This window comes from Petromyzon marinus, chromosome 2 (assembly GCF_048934315.1).
Source record: "Petromyzon marinus isolate PM22_M1 ecotype Great Lakes invasive population chromosome 2, UKy_Petmar_22M1.pri1.0, whole genome shotgun sequence".
Classification (NCBI taxonomy): domain Eukaryota; kingdom Metazoa; phylum Chordata; class Hyperoartia; order Petromyzontiformes; family Petromyzontidae; genus Petromyzon; species Petromyzon marinus.
In genome coordinates, this window is record NC_133668.1 from 13722376 (window position 1) to 13745245 (window position 22870).

At 42.5% G+C, this 22870-nt stretch overlaps 1 protein-coding gene across 3 annotated transcripts in view; it reads left to right on the forward strand.

Annotated features, from left to right (window-relative positions):
• Positions 1-22870, forward strand: part of LOC116946909 (thrombospondin type-1 domain-containing protein 7A-like) — a 444047-nt gene that overhangs the window by 14305 nt on the left and 406872 nt on the right. The window lies entirely within an intron of this gene.

The following is a 22870-nucleotide window of genomic DNA, read 5'->3' on the forward strand; positions in this document are numbered from 1 at the left end:
TTAGAAATGAGAATCTACACAAGATTAAATGGATTAACTCCGATGCAATTGTTATGTACTGGAATTCAGTTTGAATTATCAGTGGGGTCAGAATATTCCTATCTGTTAATTGAAGATATTATGGTAAATTATAATAATACACACCTCTTGGCAGGGTTAATTACATAATTAACTGGTGAGCGACCCAGGAATATTATTTCAGCACCCTGTAAACCATATCCAGTACACTTCTTTCTATGGCTGTAGCATCTAGTCACGTGCCTACTCCAGTCAATTATTCTTCTTTCGTATGGCATGTAAGCATCAGTTTATATAGATGTCATAGTTTAATTTTAAGGTCCTTCAACCAATCCAAGGCGGCAGTAGTTGTTGTATGGATTGCAGCGACCTGTATAATACTCAGTGAGAAATTAAGCGCTGCATATCAGGTAGGCAAACCTTTATTACATACAAGAAGACTTGCTTTAGATTCTCAAATGCAATGATAATTCAAATAGTTTAAGGGAAACGTTAGCCCCATATCCGGTATGTAAATACTTTATCATCAGCAGCCATGATCTATCCACAGCTGGAAAGAGGTCTTCCCAAAGCTGCCACCCCTCTCTCAAAGGCTCACGATACATTTTCGATTAGCGCGGTTGGCTATGTATGGTGCGAAGGAAGTTCTACATACATACATGTACAACAATCCATCTAACTCTTGCACATGAGCCGAAGATGCACTTTATTTGCAGTCTATTACAGTACTGGAATTCTCTTTTCACTAAAATGATTACAATGATGCTATCTCATGCAGCGGGCTCACCTCTATGTATAATAATGCTTTATGCAAATGTTTTCTGAGTTGGTGCCTTCAGAATGCATCGACTGTCAGAGCTGTGCCAGAGGTGGCCGTATCTCGCAGAAATCTGAGTAAATCCCTCGCTGTGCTGCTGCTGGTGCTGCTGCTGGTGCTGCCGTGGCCCTTACGGATGCATACAAAGGATTACATTTAGCCCGAGTGCTCCCAACGAAATGGCCCAGCCGTCAAAATTGCCGTGCTGCACTAAGTGGCACCTGTGTGCCCTCCACTCACTATACTACGCATATTTTAAGAGACGTTGAAGATATTAAGCTTGCATGTACTTGGCCACGGGGCCGGTCATAAACGAAGGTTGTTAATGGCAATTATGGCGCAAATAACGGCGCTAACGCCGCACAAGAGTGCCGTTTGAATGAGCATCGAAGATCGAGCGGAAAGCGCCTTTGGGTGGCGTCTGCGCTGGGCAGATTAGAGCAATATGACTCGATTTGGTGCACGGGCAGCAGGGGCACATGCTTCATCTCGCCACCTGTCATTACACGGGTCGTTCATTCACTCCGCGCTGCCGCTGATTGTCAATTACGTGTATTAAAGCGCAAACTATGAAGCATGCCGTTTTTTTGGGAAGGGAGGAGGCTGCGTGCTGGGTACATGGTTCCCGATGCAAGGACAGATCGAGTTGGAAGGTACAGACAGGGTTATATGAGACATGAATTGACTTGCAGGGGTAGCATGGCACAAACATTGTCACACGCTGATTGATGTGTAGACTGTCACACACACAGACGTGAGAAGATACAGACATACAACGCCATGCAGAGCTACACATGCATTACTAAAGAAAGTTAGCTATGTGGTGACAAATGAGGATATGCACAAAGACGACACATTAATGAATATATATTTCCGTACATTTATAAAGCACATGATGAAATGGTAATTCCATGAGTCATTTCAAATGTTGTGGATAAGATTCGCCGTTTTGGATGGGATTTTAGTATAAGTTAACTAAAATGCATTTCGATTTAAAGCTTTCGTGACTGCAGGGATTCATCTTCTGGGTTCTTTCGGTAAAGTCACGTAGAATGGAGATAAAATAATAAAAATAATAACAGAATAAAATTCTCACGACGTTTCGGCCACAACACAAGTAGCTTTCCTCGGGTGAAGAAACAGGACTCTCCGGACGACAGCGCTTGAGTGAACCCTGTCAAGCTTGGAAGCGTCTTTTAAGCTGTGTGGGAGGAACAGAGCGCCTTGACAAAGGAGTTTACATATAAATTAGAATGAAACTGGGGGATCAGCATGATGTTGGTGTGAGGGATTAGCACCACGGAGAGCGACGAGCTTTGTTCAGACGGACGAGTCCATCTATATACGGAACGGAGGAGGGGGGAGAGGAGTTTACATATCAACAGTAAATTAGGATGTAACTGGGGGATTAGCATGATGTTAGTATGAGGGATTAACACCACGGAGAGCGACGAGCTTTGTTCAGATGGACGAGTCCATCTATGTTCGGAACGGAGGAGGGGGGGAAGGGGGAAGAGGAGGAAACGGCCACGGTGCGCTGCTCTGTCCTGTGTTGCGTTATAACTATGCTATAACCTAGACTACAATACATTACAATAGTATACCTTCCAATCTAAACTACATTGTATAATATCGTATCCATAGACAAACCCCACCCTTGAATTATACAATGTTTTACTATACACTACCCTATGCTTTAGACTATAAAATATTAGACTTGTAGTATTACACTATGTATTATTCTACTAACCCTACTGTATACCACACTGCTGTATATTCACAATACAATTACGCTTCTTTATATTGCCTTATGAATTAGGTTAAACATTACACTGTTATACTATTTATTATTATACAAAATGCCATAAACTATACTATTGACCGTCGTGTGAAAGGTACTAAGAGGCACTGCCAGCGAATGGACTGAGGTCTGAAAGTCACCGTAAAATACAATCAATCAAGAACCGAAATGGTTTATAACGTTTTTCCAATGGTTACTAAGCCGGAATCTATCTTCTCGGTTGAAATTGTCTGTGTTTGTATATGTGGATAGCCTCATGAACGAATCTCTCATGGTAGCCAGATGGCTTGCAGAGAACCTCCGTCTTGGAGAAGTCAATGTCATGTGTGCCCACTGAATTATAACAGTGATCTGCCACGGCTGAGGTGTTCGTCCTACCGTGTTTCAAGTCTGCTTTATGTTCACGGATGCGGTCCAAGATATGTCGTTTGGTTTCTCCAATGTAGCTGCTAGCACAGAGGCAACTTAGTTTGTAGACGCCGGCCTGCTCTAGACCAATTCCTCGACCACATCAATTCCATACACCCAGTCATCAGATTTACCATGGGAGTCGAAAAAGATGGCAAGCAACCCTTTTTGGATGTCCTAATTAAAAAGAGACCTGATGGTTCAATGAGCCACTCTGTCTACAGGAAAGCTACCCATACGGATGCTTACTTAAAACCAGATTCCCACCACCATCCATCCCAGAAGAATTCCCTCATCAAGACTCTATACCATTGTGCCCAATGCATTTCCGACCAGGAACACATTGCTAGTGAACTCAAGCACGTACACCAAGCTCTCAAGGCTAATGGTTACTCCGACTACACAATCCGCAAAGCCATCACTCCAACCATGAAGAAGGATCCTCTTGAGGAGCCATTCAAAACCATCACCTTACCGTACATTGCGGGGGTCACAAAAAAGATCTCCAAAATCCTGAATAAACACAAGATCCAGGTCCAATTCAACACAGTACATAAAATCCGTGATCTGGTTCCGTCTGTAAAAGATGTGGTTCCAGACATACAGTACCCGGGCATCTACAAACTAAGTTGGTTCCGTGCTAGCAGCTACATTGGAGGAACCAAACGACATATCTCGGACCGCATCCGTGAACATAAAGCAGACCTGAAACACGGTAGGACGAACACCTCAGCCGTGGCAGATCACTGTTATAATTCAGTGGGCTCACATGACATTGTTGTTCTTACCCCAACGCGAATGGTATTTGGATATGGCTTAATTCCATTTTGTGATCCGCAATAGGAATTTAAGTAAATCCCTTTTGTCGCAGTGGTTCAGGATATACACACCTTGTAATTGAAGCCGGATTATTTAAACTGAAAGTAGCTGTCCAAATGATAAAGGGATCCTTTCAACGTGCATACCACTTAACGGAATCCAAAGATGAATGGAAACAAATATGGACGGAAACTTTGTTTAAAACTACGTTTTTGAGACATCACTTTTGGCCACGTATCAAGCAACACGATCCTTCCATCACTTAGGTTCCCACCCAGGGAAATGGATTTAACTTGGTGTTGGTTACGAGCGAACAGCAGGTAGCGAGATAATGTGGTTGGAGTATAGAAAGGCAGGGTCATGGGAGGGCAGAGGGGTAGGAATAGACTATTGTACACAGCTCATGGAGCTACAGCTCAGCCCCATTCTGCCCCACAATGCTCATCTGGATGCCGTTTAAACCCTGCTTCTGTGGCCATGAGCATTATACGTCGGCGTTGGCAGCATTTCGAATGTTTATGCGCAGGGTTTTCAGCCTATGTGAGCACTAAGGCAGTGCGTGTAGTACATGCATTCCATGCTGACACGTAAGCCCTGTGAGATATATGAGCATGGCGGGAGAGTCAGGGTAGATGGGTTGGGTGGTTAAGGTTCGGTGGGTGAATGCGTAAATGGGTGTTGGAGTTGGGCTTGATGTTGGCTTGAAGATTTGATCCAAAGGTAGTGCTAAGCGGAGCAGTGGTGCCGTACGTTATGCCGAACCCTTATCAGCGCATAAGAGGGCAGTCTGTCTCTCCAGTTGACACTGCCACTTATACGGGCATAGTGGCTCTGTGTTAATCCTGGATTAAGAAGGGACCAAGAGAGTCATGAAACAGTCAACTATCACCCGTGTTTGTGTCCCTCGGGTAGCGCGGTGGCGCCAGTGATGCATGAGCGAATGTGCGTGTTTGGCATTGTAGTCTATGTTTCTTTTTGTGCATCTGACATGTCCCATACCGGTGAGTATTCATTATAAAATATCGGGATTTTCCTTGTAACAAATAACTATTGAATGTAATTACTGTGCTCGTATTCATTTACAGCCCACTCTCAATCCACGGGTAGACAAAGGCCTCCCCACATCATTATCGTCTTCAAGGTAGTTTGTGCAAACTTAACCATAGTAGTCAGTACGTATAATCTGTATATTATGTACTTATAGACATATACAGTGTACTTTGCATGGAAAGAAAAGGACGACTCATCACATCTCTTGCCGTATGAGAAAATGAAGAGAATGACGGTGAACAGTCTCTGAACAACCTTTTTTTTTACAGATGCATGCCTGACCATATTGTCTGTTCCTGTTAAACGGATTTCATTATTTGTTTAAAAATAGATTTTTATTAATAAAAAAAATATGTTATGAGTGCCCTTGCTTATTTGGGTGTCGTTTAACATATCCATGCATGAAATAAATGTCACCCTTCCTTTGCAAAGGCAAACCGGTAGTGTGCCAGCACTGGATGATTATGATCGAAAAATACACCGTGCATGGAACTGCCTGCAGGAGCATTGGCTGGGAGGAAGGAGCCCGTGGGCATCTAGATATCGACGTTGGAGGTGGTTGTGTGTGGTCTGGGTCATGGGTGGCGTGGCCAGTCAGGGATTTAAGGCACACGAGTGATGTAATGCTATGTGACGTGTGTGGGCAGCACAGGCAAGAGCAGAACGGGAGGGCGGGTGGGGTGGAGAGGGGAGACGGCTGCAAGTGATGCGGGTGGGAGGGACACTCTCTAGTATTAATTGTGAATCGTTCAGCAGTCTCGCCTCCACTTCCCTCCGCTCACCGCACAGTGCGCTTCGCCTTAGCTCGCCGCACTTCACGAACGAGCACGAGTCCAGTTCCTCTGCTCTCGACATCTCCCCGCACAGGGTTTCCCTCCGACCGCCTCATGTGAAGAAGGAACGTAAAGAGAGTTGAAACAAGGCGTAATCTCATGAAACAAAGACAAAAAAGAGTAATTGGTGCTAATTTTACTGATCCACACCTAAGCTGCGAGTCGTGGGCTCTCTGACACAAATTTGAAGATTAATTGGCGAAGCTTCGTTAAAATGGCAGTCAGGTGCGCCGTATCGGCAACAGTGTCGTGATGTGACATTACAACTTTACGGGCGTGATGCCTTGACTGTGATATAAGTTCTTATTCACAGACAAACGAAGTTTGAAACTCACCCGTGATAGCCCGGAAAACACAGCCTTGGTGTGTGGATTTACAAGATAAAGAGCTGTTTGTTGTTTGGGTTGTGTCTTCCTTTCAAAACACTACACAGCCGATATGCACACAGCTCAGCTATTTTTACATTTTATTTGTCAATTCACATGTTATGATTCATAAATCATAGCGGGTAATATACGATGTGAGTCACTGGTTAACAACATCTGTTGCGGCCACTCTTGAATCTATACGCATTGTACCATTTTTTCTATTGTGAATCAAATAATGACCCCGTATCGTGATAATGGAATTGCAGAAATAGTTAATTGTTGCACCTCTAGTTTATCTGCAGAATAAATTCCTGCGATTGGACACTTCGCTCTTGAGAGTTGTCTTAGCGTGAAGTTATGCAGACTTGTTGCATGCTGTGTACCATACCTGCATTCTGGATTGTTCTCATAAGTGTGCTGCTTATTTATGGATTTAGAATTTAAGCTTCTCCCGATCTCTCCAGGAGATGGAAAACAAATAACAAGCTAATTTGTGTGCACATCCATCACTGTGCAAGGCTAAACATCGCTGGTGGTGTCAGCATGGGAGGGGCGGCCTCAATTTTATATTGTGATTGAGAATTAAAAGATATGTACAGTTAGTGAGGACATTTTTTTCTCGAACAGAAGAACATAAAACCTCATAATCATCGCTATCATCACCACCTGGCCTTGGAGTGTGTTTCACAGAACATACACAAGTTATATGTATTATATGGATGGCTTAAATCCTGCTATCCACCGTACTTAAGTTTTCTGCTGACGCCTTACACTTCAATTAATCATAGAAACCTTCACAATGTGACGCAGAACCTCCCTGAAACTCCCAGGACAAGGACCGTAATTTCTTCTCCTCGTTTCTCCATCACAGTCCCCATCATCTGGAACGCCATTCCTATTCACATCCGTAATGATCAATCATTTCCTTCGTTCAAAAAACATCTAAAAGCACGTCTCTTCAGCTCGACATTTAACTAAGTCTCCCAGGAACCACACGAAATGATCTGACACTGAGCTCGGCTCCACGCCTCAGAATTGCGTCTTCGGTCCGCAATATTGCGCGTTATAAATTGAAATTGTATTATTAATAACAACACGTGTTTTACAGGCATGATGGCTGGCAGTCGAGATAAAAGAAGCAGGGAAAGTGCCCAAGAGGGCATCCACCTTGTAGATGTCGTATGAAATTAACTCGTGTGTAGGAGCTGGCAAAGGTTTGGGGAGATAATTATCTTGGAGTGGATAGATATGACTGATGGTGATGAACATCAATGTTGTACCTTCTAAATCCACTTGTACGTAATTTGCATTGGCATTTATTGGCCATCACTGTCAACACCTAACAACACGTGTTTTACAATTAGCTATCAATGGCTATCTGTCTGACTGATTATATCGTTTCTTAAACAAATATATAGAGTGGGATGAACAACACATGTTCCACTAACTTGTATAGCATATATATTCTAAAATGTGAATAATGACGATTGCACACCTTGTCTCTGATACCGCCTTTGAAAATTAACTTGAGTTAAGCAGAGTTGCATAATCCAACAGTAGCCTTGAAATGTTGACCGTCCCGTTAAGTTTAAACATTTCATTCAAATATTCCATGTGTATAGTAAGTTGTCCTTGTTACACTAGCCATCCTCCATTGCTGAGTGGTAATGTGTCAATGCCAATAACCTTATAGAAATGCAATCTAACGCCTGCCCATGAAGCTATAAATTAATTGCTCACCTCCCTAGTGTCTACTGCAGCGCTTCCTTAACTATTTTCCAATTATGCCAATGAAGTAATGTAATATGTTGCATTATGTAAATTTTGTTTAAGTTTCCTTTTTGTAGAACAAGTATAAATACGTGATTTTATTAAGAAATTATGAAGTACTAATTTGATGTACTTACCAGTTCTCTACGCATGGGTTTGAGATATGACGCAACTTCACAAAATCTGGAGGTGTGGTTGCTATTGACATCTTACCTCAGCTGTGACACCCAGAGTCGATTTGGACTCGATGCAAACAAGTGCGCCGAATCTGGCTTCATACTTGTACGTGCTTGCGCAGGGCATCATCAGATTTAAGGCATGCATTGAGATTTCGGGGTAAGCTTTTTTCACAGTGAACCAGTATTCTGGAAGAGGAGCTCAGGGAATGTGTTCCGTGCAAAAGTCGATCTCATATGAAATGTCAGTGAGCTTTTCAATTTCAGTGGCTGGCACATGTATTGTTTCAGGCTGGCATCGAAATGGGTTTTGTACCCAATCAAACTTTGTCACGTCCAGATCAGGGGAAAAAGGTTTTGAAGTGTGCTTCCAGGTGGTTAGTCATCACCTGAATGGGGCACTGGTTTAAAATATTGCTCCATTGTGAATGAATCGACACACTCGCTTCTACGTTGCATATGCATGTGCAAAAAAGTGTCTTACTCAAACACAACAGAAATTCCCACAATGCTCAAACATCTCCACCAATCAGAAATCTGTATGATCTGACTCAAATCAATATACAGTTTTCTGATTGGTGGGGATGAAAAGGGGCTTACCCCCAACTGAAAAGACAGTATGAGCATTTGAAATGTCTGAGACGTCTCTATATACGCCATGCTTTGACGAGATCACCTCATTTGGGATCACGACCCACTTCTACAATGCATTACACCACCATTAATTGCTTTCGTTGAAAACTGTTCTTCTTAGCGGTTGCATGTAACATATAGAGAGAGTTATACAATTTATCACAATAAAGTATGTTTCTCACCTCTGCAATGTGTGCTATGGGAGGCAGGAAAAAAATTTGAAAGAAAACTGAAAGCTTTGTAAAGGAGACAAAAAGAGGTAGATATGGATTCGACAGCATGTGTAGGGTAATGACAATTATAATTATTTTGAAAAGCAAGTGGGCTTTGCCAGGATACGTATCTACGAGGGATGATGGAAAATGGTCAAGAACAATAATAATTATAATAGAGTGCAGGTGATGGGTGGACTGTTGAATCACTGGATCGTGAGTGGTGGCAATGGCTCGGGGAGGCCTTCATCCTATTGTAGATTGACCATGGTTGGTGATGATGATGCACTACAATTTTCCACTCGGGTTGCCACCGGTTTTGGTTTTCTCGCTGCCTTTGGAAATGTGCAAGTCTTTCCAGGACATTACACGTCCCTATTTTTGTCAATGGCGTAATAATGCACCGCTCGAGATGATGCATTTATATGTAGTTCTCCCTTTTCCAGCATCGCCAGATATTCTTCCTGTGATATGTTGCCATGTTTTTTGCACTTCAGACGTGGTAACCTGAGCTCACATTGCTGGTGAGTGGTGGGTTGGTAGGTGCATGCTTACAATCCATTGTTGGTGTCGTGGTAGGTTAGTAGGTTGCGTTGCTTGAGCATGCCAGCAATCTGGGATGCCTGCATTCGGAGATTCCAGTGCACTTGTGTCCAGGCAGCCTGCGTCTTGGTTTTAATGTAAAATCTGCAGACGGTTGGGCACAGACTAGGTTTCTTGCACAAGATCGTCTTTGTTCTTCGCTCAATTTCAGCATTCTCTCCCTCTCACTGTTTTCATCCCATCTCACTGGTTTTACATTGCATAATGGGATGTCATTCGCACCCAAATACGCTTTCATAATAATTCAATTTGGAAATTTAGATTGCAAGAAGCTCGGGTGTAATTTTTGTATCATGGGTCAAGGTACATTGGGAGGAACATAATTTGAAATTGGATTAGTGTTAGTGTGCAGAGGCTGCATCATTCTTTGAATTAGGTGCTATTATGAAAACATTTATTAGTCTCCGCCTATATATGCTGTGGAAAGAGCTGTGCTGCAAGACATAGAGCTATAATATCAATACTAATATTTTATTATACTTGTTTACACAGGAATGCCTTATGGGGTCCGACTACTCTCAGGAGGATCCTGCTGAGTTTTCGCAGTAGCGGGCAATTATCACTAAATGTAATTGCAACTGAGTAAATTTGCAGGTCATTATTCAAATTTGGACCTGACAACTGCACACAATGGCCTATTCTTGCGAATGATGTCACATGATCATTAACATCCACTGTGATACAGACGGCGAGTATTTTATGGTTAATGCATCTGCAGTAATAACCAGGATGGCCGCTGGATTCGAACCGTGAACCTCTGCAATGATACAGTAATAAGTTACACTCCCTTGCCAATCCATTGCCAGATGAAGGCCTCCCAATACCACGTCGGTGATGGGGATTTGTTTTACCACACTTCACATCGCTGGTCTGTATGGGTTGGTGAAAGTGGTGTCTAGGATCGGTTTAGATATCACTCACAACTGATGTTATGGCCATGGCGAGGAATCAAACTCAGGTTGCATGGTTTATAGTGCAGTGCGCTTACCACTGCTCCATCCCAGAGACATTATTTATCTTTCCAAAATGCCATGCTCTATTCTGTCACAGTGAGTGCCCTTAGCAATATCCATTTCTTACAAATAGAGAATTTTACACCGCTATAGCAATACATATAAATGTATATTATTGCATTAACCAAAATACATAATTCAGAAGCTAAGTAGAGCAATCCTGAGCAATTCCAATAAATCCATATTACCTAACTAATGTCTGAAATTCTACATTACAATAACGACCAATAAGTAGCACTGGTTGATTCCTGCATCGTTCGTATTTAATTCTTACGATTCCACCTTGGATAAATTCTGCAGGAATCGCAATTCTTTTGTGGGTGATTCCCATGTTACAAATGAATGGGATTCTAAAACGTGTTATGCCATGGAATATTCACCCACTCGAATTGGATTCTATTACAATTTTATTGCAAATTGAGCTTTGTTAGCAAAATTCAGCGCACCTAAGCATAGCCAATTCCAGCTGAATGGCGATTCAGGTCAATTGCAGGGGGCCAAAGTCACAATTGAAATGCTTTGCCAATGCTTAATGTGTGACATTGTCTATATTCCATCCGGATTCCAGTGTGGTACTTGGGCAAGACAGTAAGGCCCATTGGGACCGAGCAGGCTTCGTGCAATCACCATGTAATACATTTAAATGTCTGTATGAGGCATTATGATTGTGATTCTAGTCAGTAGTGGGCCATTGGTATGTGGGATAACCACCAGAATATTATAATTTCCTGGACTACCACTTGGACTAATGCCCCCATTGTTATCACCGGGACTTGGATTAGCAGAGCTATGTGGCAACGATGGTAAAGGGAAGACAGACGACAACATAAAAACACATAACAAGGATGATGAAGACGGCAAAAAATTACGAAAACTAAACACACACAACATCCATGTTCGACACACACACCACACTGAATTATTGCCCCCCTCTATGGTAGTTCTTGTGGTAGTTTTGGTAGTCGCATTGGTCCGAGTGGTAATTCTAGTGGTTCTGGGTTATACTTTTAGTTGGCTTAGTGGTTCCTGTGTTCCTTTCTGTGGGTGACCCTGATCCCAGAAAGGCGGTATTTACCAATATTGCCATTGAGACGGATTTCATAGCCATTAACAATATGTTTCAATGGCCGTGTTGGTCGATACCAGCCAGCTGAAATCATTGTTGGTGCTTGCCAGCTGGTATTGGTCAGAATTTTCATTGAAAATGTATGGCTAATATCAATGTAATTTGGCTAAATTCCAGCTAGCCAATATTGGGTAGAGTTGTTATTTAAAAAATTACATAGGCACCAGCCATATGTTTTAATGGAGATGCTTGTGGATATGTCTGGCCAATCCCACAGTCCCTCCCCTTTAGCCTGAATGCCAAACGTGGATCTGCACAGCCTGCCCCCCCCCCCCACCCTGCCACCACAGAAATCCCACGATCTCACAATATATTGTATTTAATTCAAAGAATGAGATTGCGATTACAGTAGGGTAATCGCAATGTCTTTGTGAATCCTGCCTGTTGAGGCCTCCAGGTCTTCGGGCAGTTCAGTGAATGTCAAAATGAGTTAATTTTACAAACTCAAATGCAGAACTAGTTTAACATGGGCTGCTTCTTATACAATAATATGTAGCAGAACTACTCTTACACAGCAGAAACTTGTCAACTGCAAATAACCAAAATGTGGTTGAAAATCACATTTCCTAATTGGGTTGGGTATTTTTTCTGTGCAATCTGTTATGGTCAGTTATTGCATCATCACTTGTCTACTTGTTACAATGCAGTCTCTATCCATCTTTATAAACAATACTCCACTTAAAAAAAAACCCTCATTAATCGTTATTTATTCATGATTACATTATGGTCCCATGTCTATGTCCCCCCGTCTTCACCACCCCACACTGATAAGTTTGGTGAAGTGTAGTCAAATAACCTCACGACCAGCATGAGGTTGGAAGGCCTTCATTCAGCAGTTTATTTACAAAAGGATTTAAATGCACGCTTAATTACGACTGAAAATTTACGAATAATAGCTTTGAACCTCTGCAGAGGCCCTTTGGATACAGGAAGGACGTTATCATTCGTGCAGGATGAAATTGCTGTTTTGATTGAAGCGTGATGATTTGGATGCTGCAGTCAGTATGCTGATGGCAAAATGCTCATATGGATACCTCAGACGTAAGGCTTGGCCTGGCAGTTATTTGTGGTTTTAGTGGCTTTGGAAATGCTGTTAAAATGTCAGAATAAGTTGTTAATTTTGTTCGATAGTTTAAACATAGGCTTTAAAATCAAATAGTCGAAACAAGTGATTATTTGGATGTCATTCAGCTGCATTAGCACTCCTGAGCCAGTGGTGGCCATTTCACATTCCTATGCTGGGGCCGATCTCTCAATAGAGCAACCATTGCTGATGTTCCAGAAAGTGCTACTCATTTCATTAACCCTAGAGGGATGATTGGCTAAACCAACTCTCATACTCCCCAACCAGGATTTAAACCCACAAACTTCCAGATGCCATACATATTGTACTTAGTAATGAAGAGCAGATTTGTACAGGAGCTAACTGGACACTACTCCTAAGACGAACCACACTAGCCCACGATACCTTTGCCCAACCCCTGACTAGTCAACGAGACTCACGCACTACCACCGACTTTATTCCAATCTATAACTCCAACCTTGGACCCCTCATTTTTCACTTTTGATTGTCGCTAATTGTTGGTGTCCAGAGCACTGCCTGGCCAGATATTAGTGGAGTCGTTTGTGATGATCTCCACATATGTAGGGGCAGAAGTACTGGTGACCAATTAAAAACTCAACACATTTATTATATGTGCTTGTGGACGATTGCCAACACAGTATCACCAAATAATGTGTTGGTTTGTGAAAAATATATAGCTTTAAAAATAAATATACCACAAAAGCTCTGTTATCCGGCATCCATGGGGAATGGAGGGTGGCAGATAATAAAATATGCCGGTTATCTGAGAGTACAGTATACAGTAGCACAGTACTGACCTGCCCCTACTGTACATCTTTGAAAAAGAGCTTTATACCTCATCGAATTTCTCTAGGATAAATAAAGATTCTGATTCTGTATGTACAGACATTTGCTAGCACCATCATTCGGCAGCGTGCTGAAGCCTCCGTAAACAACAGATGTATGATAAGTGCATGGCAAGATGCCGGATGGCTGTCAGTATTTTTCTGGATACGTGAAGGAAGAATTTGATTGCCGTCTATGACAGATGCCAGTTAATAAGAGCATTCTGGATAGTAAAGTGCCGGATGACGGAGCTTTTGCTACACATCCATCAGAAATGTTCCAATATATTTTCTTTCTAAATTCGCATACCAACCAAGTGTACTGTTTTTGTGGATATTTTAATTGTTTAAAAAAGTATATATTACGTGTGTATACAGTGAGGGAACAAAGTATTTGATCCCCTGCTGATTTTGTACGTTTGCCCACTGACAAAGAAATGATCAGCCTATAATTTTAATGGTAGGTTTATTTGAACAGTGAGAGACAGAATAACAACAACAAAATCCAGAAAAACGCATGTCAAAAATGTTATAAATTTATTTGCATTTTAATGAGAGAAATAAGTATTTGACCCCCTCTCAATCAGAAAGATTTCTGGCTCCCAGGTGTCTTTTATACAGGTAACGAGCTGAGATTAGGAGCACACTCTTAAAGGGAGTGCTCCTAATCTCAGCTTGTTACCTGTATAAAAGACACCTGTCCACAGAAGCAATCAATTCATCAGATTCCAAACTCTCCACCATGGCCAAGACCAAAGAGCTCTCCACGGATGTCAGGGACAAGATTGTAGACCTACACAAGGCTGGAATGGGCTACAAGACCATTGCCAAGCAGCTTGGTGAGAAGGTGACAACAGTTGGTGCGATTATTCGCAAATGGAAGGAACACAAAAGAACTGTCAATCTCCCTTGGCCTGGGGCTCCATGCAAGATCTCACCTCGTTGAGTTGCAGTGATCATGAGAACGATGAGGAATCAGCTCAGAACTACACGGGAGGATCTTTTCAATGATCTCAAGGCACCTGGGACCATAGTCACCAAGAAAACAATTGGTAACATACTACGCCATGAAGGACTGAAATCCTGCAGCGCCCGCAAGGTCCCCCTTGAAGTTTGCCAATGAACATCTGAATGATTCAGAGGACAACTAGGTGAAAGTGTTGTGGTCAGATGAGACCAAAATGGAGCTCTTTGGCATCAACTCAACTCGCCGTGTTTGGAGGAGGAGGAATGCTGCCTATGACCCCAAGAACACCATCCCCACCGTCAAAAATGGAGGTGGAAACATTTTGCTTTGGGGGTGTTTTTCTGCTAAGGGGACAGGACAACTTCAAAGGGACGATGGACGGGGCCATGTACCGTCAAATCTTGGGTGAGAACCTCCTTCCCTCAGCCAGGGCATTGAAAATGGGTCGGGGATGGGTATTCCAGCATGACAATGACCCAAAACACACGGCCAAGGCAACAAAGGAGTGGCTCAAGAAGAAGCACATTACGGTCCTGGAGTGGCCTAGCCAGTCTCCAGATCTTAATCCCATGGAAAATCTGAGAGAGCTGAATGTTCGAGTTGCCAAACGTCAGCCTCGAAACCTTAATGACTTGGAGAAGATCTGCAAAGAGGAGTGGGACAAAATCCCTCCTGAGATGTGTGCAAACCTGGTGGCCAACTACAAGAAACGTCTGACCTCTGTGATTGCCAACAATGGTTTTGCCACCAAGTACTAAGTCATGTTTTGCAGAGGGATCAAATATTTATTTCCCTCATTAAAACGCAAATCAATTTATAACATTTTTGACATGCGTTTTTCTGTATTTTTGTTGTTATTCTGTCTCTCACTGTTCAAATAAACCTACCATTAAAATTATAGACTGATCATTTATTTTTCTTCTTGGTTAAAGTCACGTGGAATGGAAATAAAATAATAAAAATTAAACAATAAAATAAAATTCTCACGACGTTTCGGCCACAACACAAGTAGCCTTCTTCAGGTGAAGGAACAGACGACAGCGCTTCAATGAACACTGCTAAGTTCATTGAAGCGCTGTCGTCCCGACATTTCTGTTCCTTCACCTGAAGAAGGCTACTTGTGTTGTGGCCAAAACGTCGTGAGAATTTTATTTTATTATGTTTTATATTTATTATTCTATTTACATTCTACGTGACTTTACCGAAAGAACGAAGAAGATGACTCCCTGCAGTCACGAAAGCTTTAAATCGAAATTTGATCATTCCTTTGTCAGTGGGCAAACGTACAAAACCAGCAGGGGATCAAATACTTATTTCCATCACTGTACATACATGATACGGCATATGTGGTCATTATGGCAAGATTTGTACAATGTTTTATGAGTAATTTTATATTCGTTTTCAATGTATATATTTGTGAGCGTCTTACAATAAAGTTGGTACTTTATTAACGTTAGTGGGATTCTGCTGTTGTGTAATTGATATTCAGTGTCCCTGCGTGGCAGTTGAAAAATGCAAGTTTATTAAATCCCCCCGTCTCTGGCCACCTAACAGTAAAAGTGGGTACATTATAATTCGTCGAACAAGTTGCATATGGTGGGGCAAATTGTGGGTACTGCCACCCCTTCCAAGACGCCTGGCCAATGTGGAAGGATAGGCCAAAATACCCTCAAAGGAGATTTGTAGGGCTCTCTCTGGTGGAGGCCTTTGTGCAAGCAGTGATGTGAGTATGAAATCGCAAGGCTGTACCGATAACATCACCCTATTTTTATCAATGATAATTCTTGAAAAATACATACCTTCTAAAAAGCAACACATTTCACTGTGTTGTACAGGTCAAGCATGCAAGCATGGAGAGCACATCCAGACCACCGAAAAAATCAACAAATTAAAATCACTGCGCACAGATGTCTCAACCAGAATAACGGCAAACAACACAGGGGATGAATACATGCAAATGTTTTTTATTGCATAATTTACATATATTTTCAATCTCTCTATACAGTCTATAATGCCATTGCTTAGTTCTTGTGGATAAAAATATGCTTAAAGCTTCATGATAACTGTGTTTGGATATCTTGTTCTAATGGAGCAAATAATTGAGTTTGATTCCTGACCATGGCTAATATCGGTGAGTGAGCAATATCCCAACTCATCCTGGGTTCCTCTCCCTTCTTCACCAACCAGCCCTGACCAGCATGGTGAAGTAAGGTCAAACAACCCCCAAGACCAACACGGTGTGTTGAAGCCTTCATCCAGCAGCGGATTGACAAAGGGCTGTAAATAATTGTTTTATTGCAGGCTAAGGGAAATATCCCAGATGCAGAGACACACATGGTGGGTGACTTTTATGAATGTGACCTTTGTCCTTTTGACCTCAACATAAATCAGATCTGGAATACCTAAGCGCTGGCCATCGCTGGAAATGCCATCAAGATTTAGCAAACGTTTCAAGAGATATGACGGGTGAAAGCAGATGGACACGTGGATGATTGTGCCCTCCCCTTCACCTCTGCTGGGGGCTCATTAAATATGTCTGCATGTAATGTATGCTGCTAGTAGAGTGTGGTATAAAATTTAGCAATTATTGTGCATTGCTAAGATTAAAATATATGTATTTCATATAGATTGCACGTTCATGTACATATGTTATAGTGCCTGTTTTTATTACGGAAATAATTTGATCAATCTAATTTATTCTATCAGGTGACACATCTTATGGGATTCATGTTCCCATTTGCAAAGTATGTATCATAGCAGCATGAGAGCCATTTTAAAACCTTATCTTTACATACCTTAAAATGGTGCACAAATATCTCTGAAACACTATGAATGAAAACAGCATTGTGCCACCAACATTACTATACAAACACAAGTCTGCATTGCATTCCGTTGCCCCGTGTGCCAAGAGCTGTATGCAGCAAGTGGGAATCACAATCTTGATTACGTGACATCCGTGAGCTGTCGAGCTGCCAGCTGTTTGAGCTAGCTACCCTTGGAAAATGGAAATAAAAGGTGTCTGAGTGATTTTACATGTAGCAAAACATAACAAATCATGCACCTTCTCGTATATTCTATTATTCCCTTTGTTTTCGCGTTTCATTGGCTGTAGCAGTGCCGCCACTCGTGCGTCAAATCAATACGTCCAGAGCTACGACTGTGTCACCATGAGATAGGATTTAGCTGGCTGGTGCAGAGCACAGGGCTTTCTCTATCCTGGGTTTTCCTTCTGGACGTGGGGGATGAGCGCTGACTGCATAATTGTACCCTGCTGCTGCTACCAACAAGAGAGACGAATAAAGAGGGAAATCATAAACACTTCAAATGGTGCATTCGGCAAACTGGGCAAAACTCGCGCGCATGAGGGACCTGTGTATCCAATACCTCTTAAATCATAATTTCTGAAGGAGGGAATAAGGGGGATTTGTAGTTTTTTATACATCCCATTTTTTCCCCAAATCACAAAGGAGGTGATGTTCAAATGATAAATTAGGGCTAATCTTGATTGTACCTTAATTTTAATATATTATGATTTTAATAGTGGTTTGATTTATCCACCAATAAATTGCCAAGATAAATTCAGAACTAATATAGTCCCTTAGACAAATGACTCTAGTCATGGCAGATATTTCATGACAATGAATTAGGGAGCCAGCGGTGGTCAACGTTTAACCGTGTTAATAATTACCACTGGCCTATTTGGTTATGAATTAAACCAACATCACTGTAATTGCAGTTTCGTACACAAAATACCAAGGCACCGTGGCCTCTCCTGACGTCCACACTGGCACGCTTGCATGCACCCCTGTCTTATAGCGGTATTGGTACTGTGCTTGAAGCAGACCCCTTTGGTGAATGGTAGTGAACAGGAATTATTAACAACCGTTGCTTTTGCTTTGAGAGATCCCTGAGAGGGTAAAGTTTGAGGACAAATTGCGGTCTAGCAAGATAACTTCCTCTGTATTGCACCAACTCTACCTTTGCTTTGTAATGGCTTTGCAAAAATATTACATTTCCAAATTACTTTTTCAATATTGATAGAGTAGAAACAATGTTATTTTAATGATAACCATAATTAAAATCTAAAAATATACTATTCACTATATTTTTTGATTTGCAGAAAAGTGTTGAATCTTTTATTTAATTCCACAATTTTATTTGCTTACCTGTTTTCCCATTTATTTTCGGATGATTTATAAGTGAGGTGACTGCGGGTTGTGCACACAATGTTAAATCTCGCGGCATGGCTATATGTCTATTGTTAGCACAAGTCATCCTGGAGGCAAGAGAATGCCTATCTAAATGGGATCGGCTGTCTGGTACAGAACCCATCAGAAAGCTGCCCAAACCTGCCCACCATTTCCTTCCCACAACATGTGGTGCGAGTCGAGGCATGGGACGCATTTCCCTCCACCTATCTCTTCCGGGTGTCTCGCAAGCAATCCGCGTGGGCATACGTTGGCAAGTCAGTTTGTTGCTTGCAAAACGGCAGTTATATGGGCGGGTTGATATATTTACTTGTTTAGTGCACAAAAAAGCCAATCTTGATTTGAAGCTTTCGTGACTGCAGGAATCCATACTCTCTGGTTCTTTTGGTAAAGTCACGTAGGTATAAAACAATAATAAAAAGAACATGACGTTTCGGTCGCAACACAAGTGTTCGTCATCAGGTGAGAAATAATGATCTGCTATTATGTCTTTAAATAGGCATGGGGGGTGGGAAGGGGTTGGGGTTTTGTAGAGTTGTGCTGCAGGAGTTCACGGGGGAGGTGGGGGGGAGAGGGTTTGTAGCATGCGGGGGGGGGGGGCTAGAAAAATTATCATGTCAATGAGCTTAAATTAGGAGACGAAAACAGTACGAGTGTAAGAGTGAGCATCACAGCAGTTAAAACTTAACGTGGCTTATCACGTCCTTACAATGATTGCTCAATCTAAATCCATCTTTTTGATTAAAGTTTTGTCTGTGTTTGTATATCTACGTGGCTTCATGAACAAATCTATGATGGTAGCCCAAGGGTTTACAGAACACCTTGGTCTCGGAAAAAAACAATGTCATGTGTGCCCACAGTGTTGAAACAATGATCCGCCACCGCCGAGGTGTTGGTTCTACCGTGTTTCAAATCCGCTTTGTGTTCGCGAACCCGGTCTGAGACATGTCGCTTCGTTTCACCAATGTAACTGCTGCCGCAGACACAACTCAGCTTATAGACACCAGGACATTGCATGTCTGACATAGCATCCTTCACCGATGGGATCAAATCACGGATTTTGTGTGCTGTATTGAACCGGATTTGGATCTTGTGTTTGTTCAAGATTTTGGAAATCCTTTTGGTGACCCCTGCTATGTATGGCAAGGTGATGGTTTTGATTGGGTCCTCAGATGGTTCTCTACCCATGGTTGGGGATGCAGCTTTGCGTATTGTGCGGTCAGAATATCCATTCCTCCCGAGAGCCTGGCATACGTGCTCAAGCTCACTAGCTTGGTAGTGCTGGTCGGAGATGCAATAAGCCCTATGGTGTAGTTAATTCTCACTCTTACACCCGTGCTGTTTTCGTCTACTAATTCAAGCTCATTGACATGCTAATTTCTCCAGCGCCACCCGTCCCTGCATGCCACCCCCCCCATTCGTGAATTCCTGCAGCACAACTCTTCAAAATCCCAACCCCCCCAACCCCTCCCCTTTCCCCCCACCTCCCATGCATATTTAAAGCCACAACAGCAGATCATTCTTTCTCACCTGATGACGGACGCTTGTGTTGCGACTGAAACGTCGTGTTCTTTTGATTATTTTTTCTACCTACGTGACTTTACAGAAATAACCAGAGAGTATGGATTTATGCAGTCACGAAAGCTTCAAATCAAGATTGAACTGCCTCTACGGGGTGGGTTTCCACACAACTGTGAGATCTTTTAACAGACTGTGAGACAAGAAGGCACACCTGATCGAGTCGCTCACCTTTCTGAAGAAATGCCGTGACAACAAGGTAATACCAATCGCCTTTACACTCACATCTGCTGCTGGCGCTTCCCCTAACGCTAAACGGATCTTGTTTAAGGCCAGCCTAGCTCTAATCTCAGAAAGAATAAGGCTGCTCCGATTTGGACTTAATAATTTAGACAAGACTCTTACAATCACATTTAGCATTAACAGACAAAATGTCCACATCTGATTGGGACCATGTAGATAACATGATGGTTTCTTCAGCTGCTTTAATGTCAACCAAAGTTAACCTGATTACCAAATTCAACCTCCTGTCAAAAAGAAACCCGAACCACACTTGGAAAAGTTAGATGTTAACAATATTGTTATCAATCACAGTAACAGCCCAATTTTTGACAGCCTAAAATCGGTACTAGCTAAGGGCATGCATTTCGCAGTCACCCCCAAACACATCCCAGTGGATGACATCATTGCCCAGGTCGACGTCGCCCTCAAAGGTCTGGGACACATCCCAGCAGACATTTGCAAGATCTGAAATCGCTGCTATCCTCAAGAATGCTAAGAAACCCATTAGCAACATTAGCAAGGACAAGTGTTTTGAATTCGCTCAATTAAAAAGGGAGATGATATTGTCATCCTCTCAGCCGACAAGGGCAATGCCACTGTCATCATGGATAAAACCACATACAACCAAAAAAATTCAGGACCTTCTCAATGATGGCTGCTATACCAAAATGAATAGAGATCCTACCAATAGCCTGGTTACTAAAACCAACAAAATCATCACTAATTCGACTTCCCAAATCGAACCCACCAAACAGCTCTCTCTAAAACCTTCGGCTGCTAAACCACCCAGATTTTACGACTTTCCAAAGGGCACTCCACTCCGTCCTATCATCTCCACCATCAACTCACCCACTTACAGACTGGCACGATTTCTGTCTGAGACTCTGCTTCCCTTCATGGGCAAGACCGCCTCAGCTGTACTTAATTCGGCCCACTTGGCTTCACTAATCAAGGACATATCACTGTCCCCAGAGGATTTGTTTGTCAGATTCGATGTAGTCTCCCTCTTCACCAAGGTACCCATACCTGATACTGTTGCAATCATTGAAGACCTGGTCCAACAGGGACTGAATCCTGATGTACCTTCGTTGGCAAGGCACTGCCTTGGTAAGGCACTGCCTTACCAACACTTAATTCACCTGTAATGGTACTTTCTACAAACAGAATGAAGGTACCCCAATGGTGTCTCCCCTATTACCAGTGGTAGCGAATGTTTTCATGGAGAAATTTGAGACAGATGCCATCCAGACATCCACCCGACGTCCTTCCTTGTGGAAGAGATACATAGATGACATGTTCGTCATTTGGCCACATGGCCTGCACACAATGTACAAATTTCATAACCACATCAATTCCATACACCCATCTATCAAATTCACCATGGAAGTGGAAAATGATGGCAAACTACCATTCCTGGATGTTTTGATCGAGAAGAGACCTGATGGCTCGTTGGGACACTCTGTCCCAACGAGAAATGCCACCCACACAGATTCCTCTCTAAAGCCTGACTCCCACCACCATCCAGCCCAGAAGAATTCCCTCATCAAAACACTACACCATAGGGCTCGTTTAATCTCCGACCAGCACCACCTAGCCAGTGAGCTTGAGCACGTACGCCAGGCTCTCAGGAGGAATGGATATTTCTTTCCGCACAATCCGCAAAGCTGCATCCCCAACCATGGGTAGAGAACCATCTGAGGACCCAATCAAAACCATCACCTTGCCATACATAGCAGGGGTCACCAAAAGGATTTCCAAAATCTTGAACAAACACAAGATCCAAATCCGGTTCAATACAGTACACAAAATCCGTGATTTGATCCCATCGGTGAAGGATGCTATTACAGACAAGCAATGTCCTGGTGTTTATCAGCCGAGTTGTGTCTGCGGCAGCAGTTACATTGGTGAAACGAAGCGACATGTCTCAGACTGGGTTCGCGAACACAAAGCGGATTTGAAACACAGTAGAACCAACACCTTGGCAGTGGCGGATCATTGTTTCAATGCTGTGGGCACACATAACATTGTTTTTTCCGAGACCAAGGTGTTCTGCAAACCCTTGGGCTACCATCAGAGATTTGTTCATGAAGCCATCCAGATATACAAACACAAACAAAACTTTAATCGAGAAGATGGATTTAGATTGAGCATTCATTGGAAGGACGTGATAAATCAAATCAAGTTTTAACTGCTGTGATTCTCACTCTTACACCCGTGCTGTTTTCGTCTACTAATTCAAGCTCATTGCCATGCTAATTTCTCCAGCCCCCACCCATCCCTGCATGCCACAAACCCTCTCCACTCCCCCCTGAACTCATGCAGCACAACTCTACAAAACCC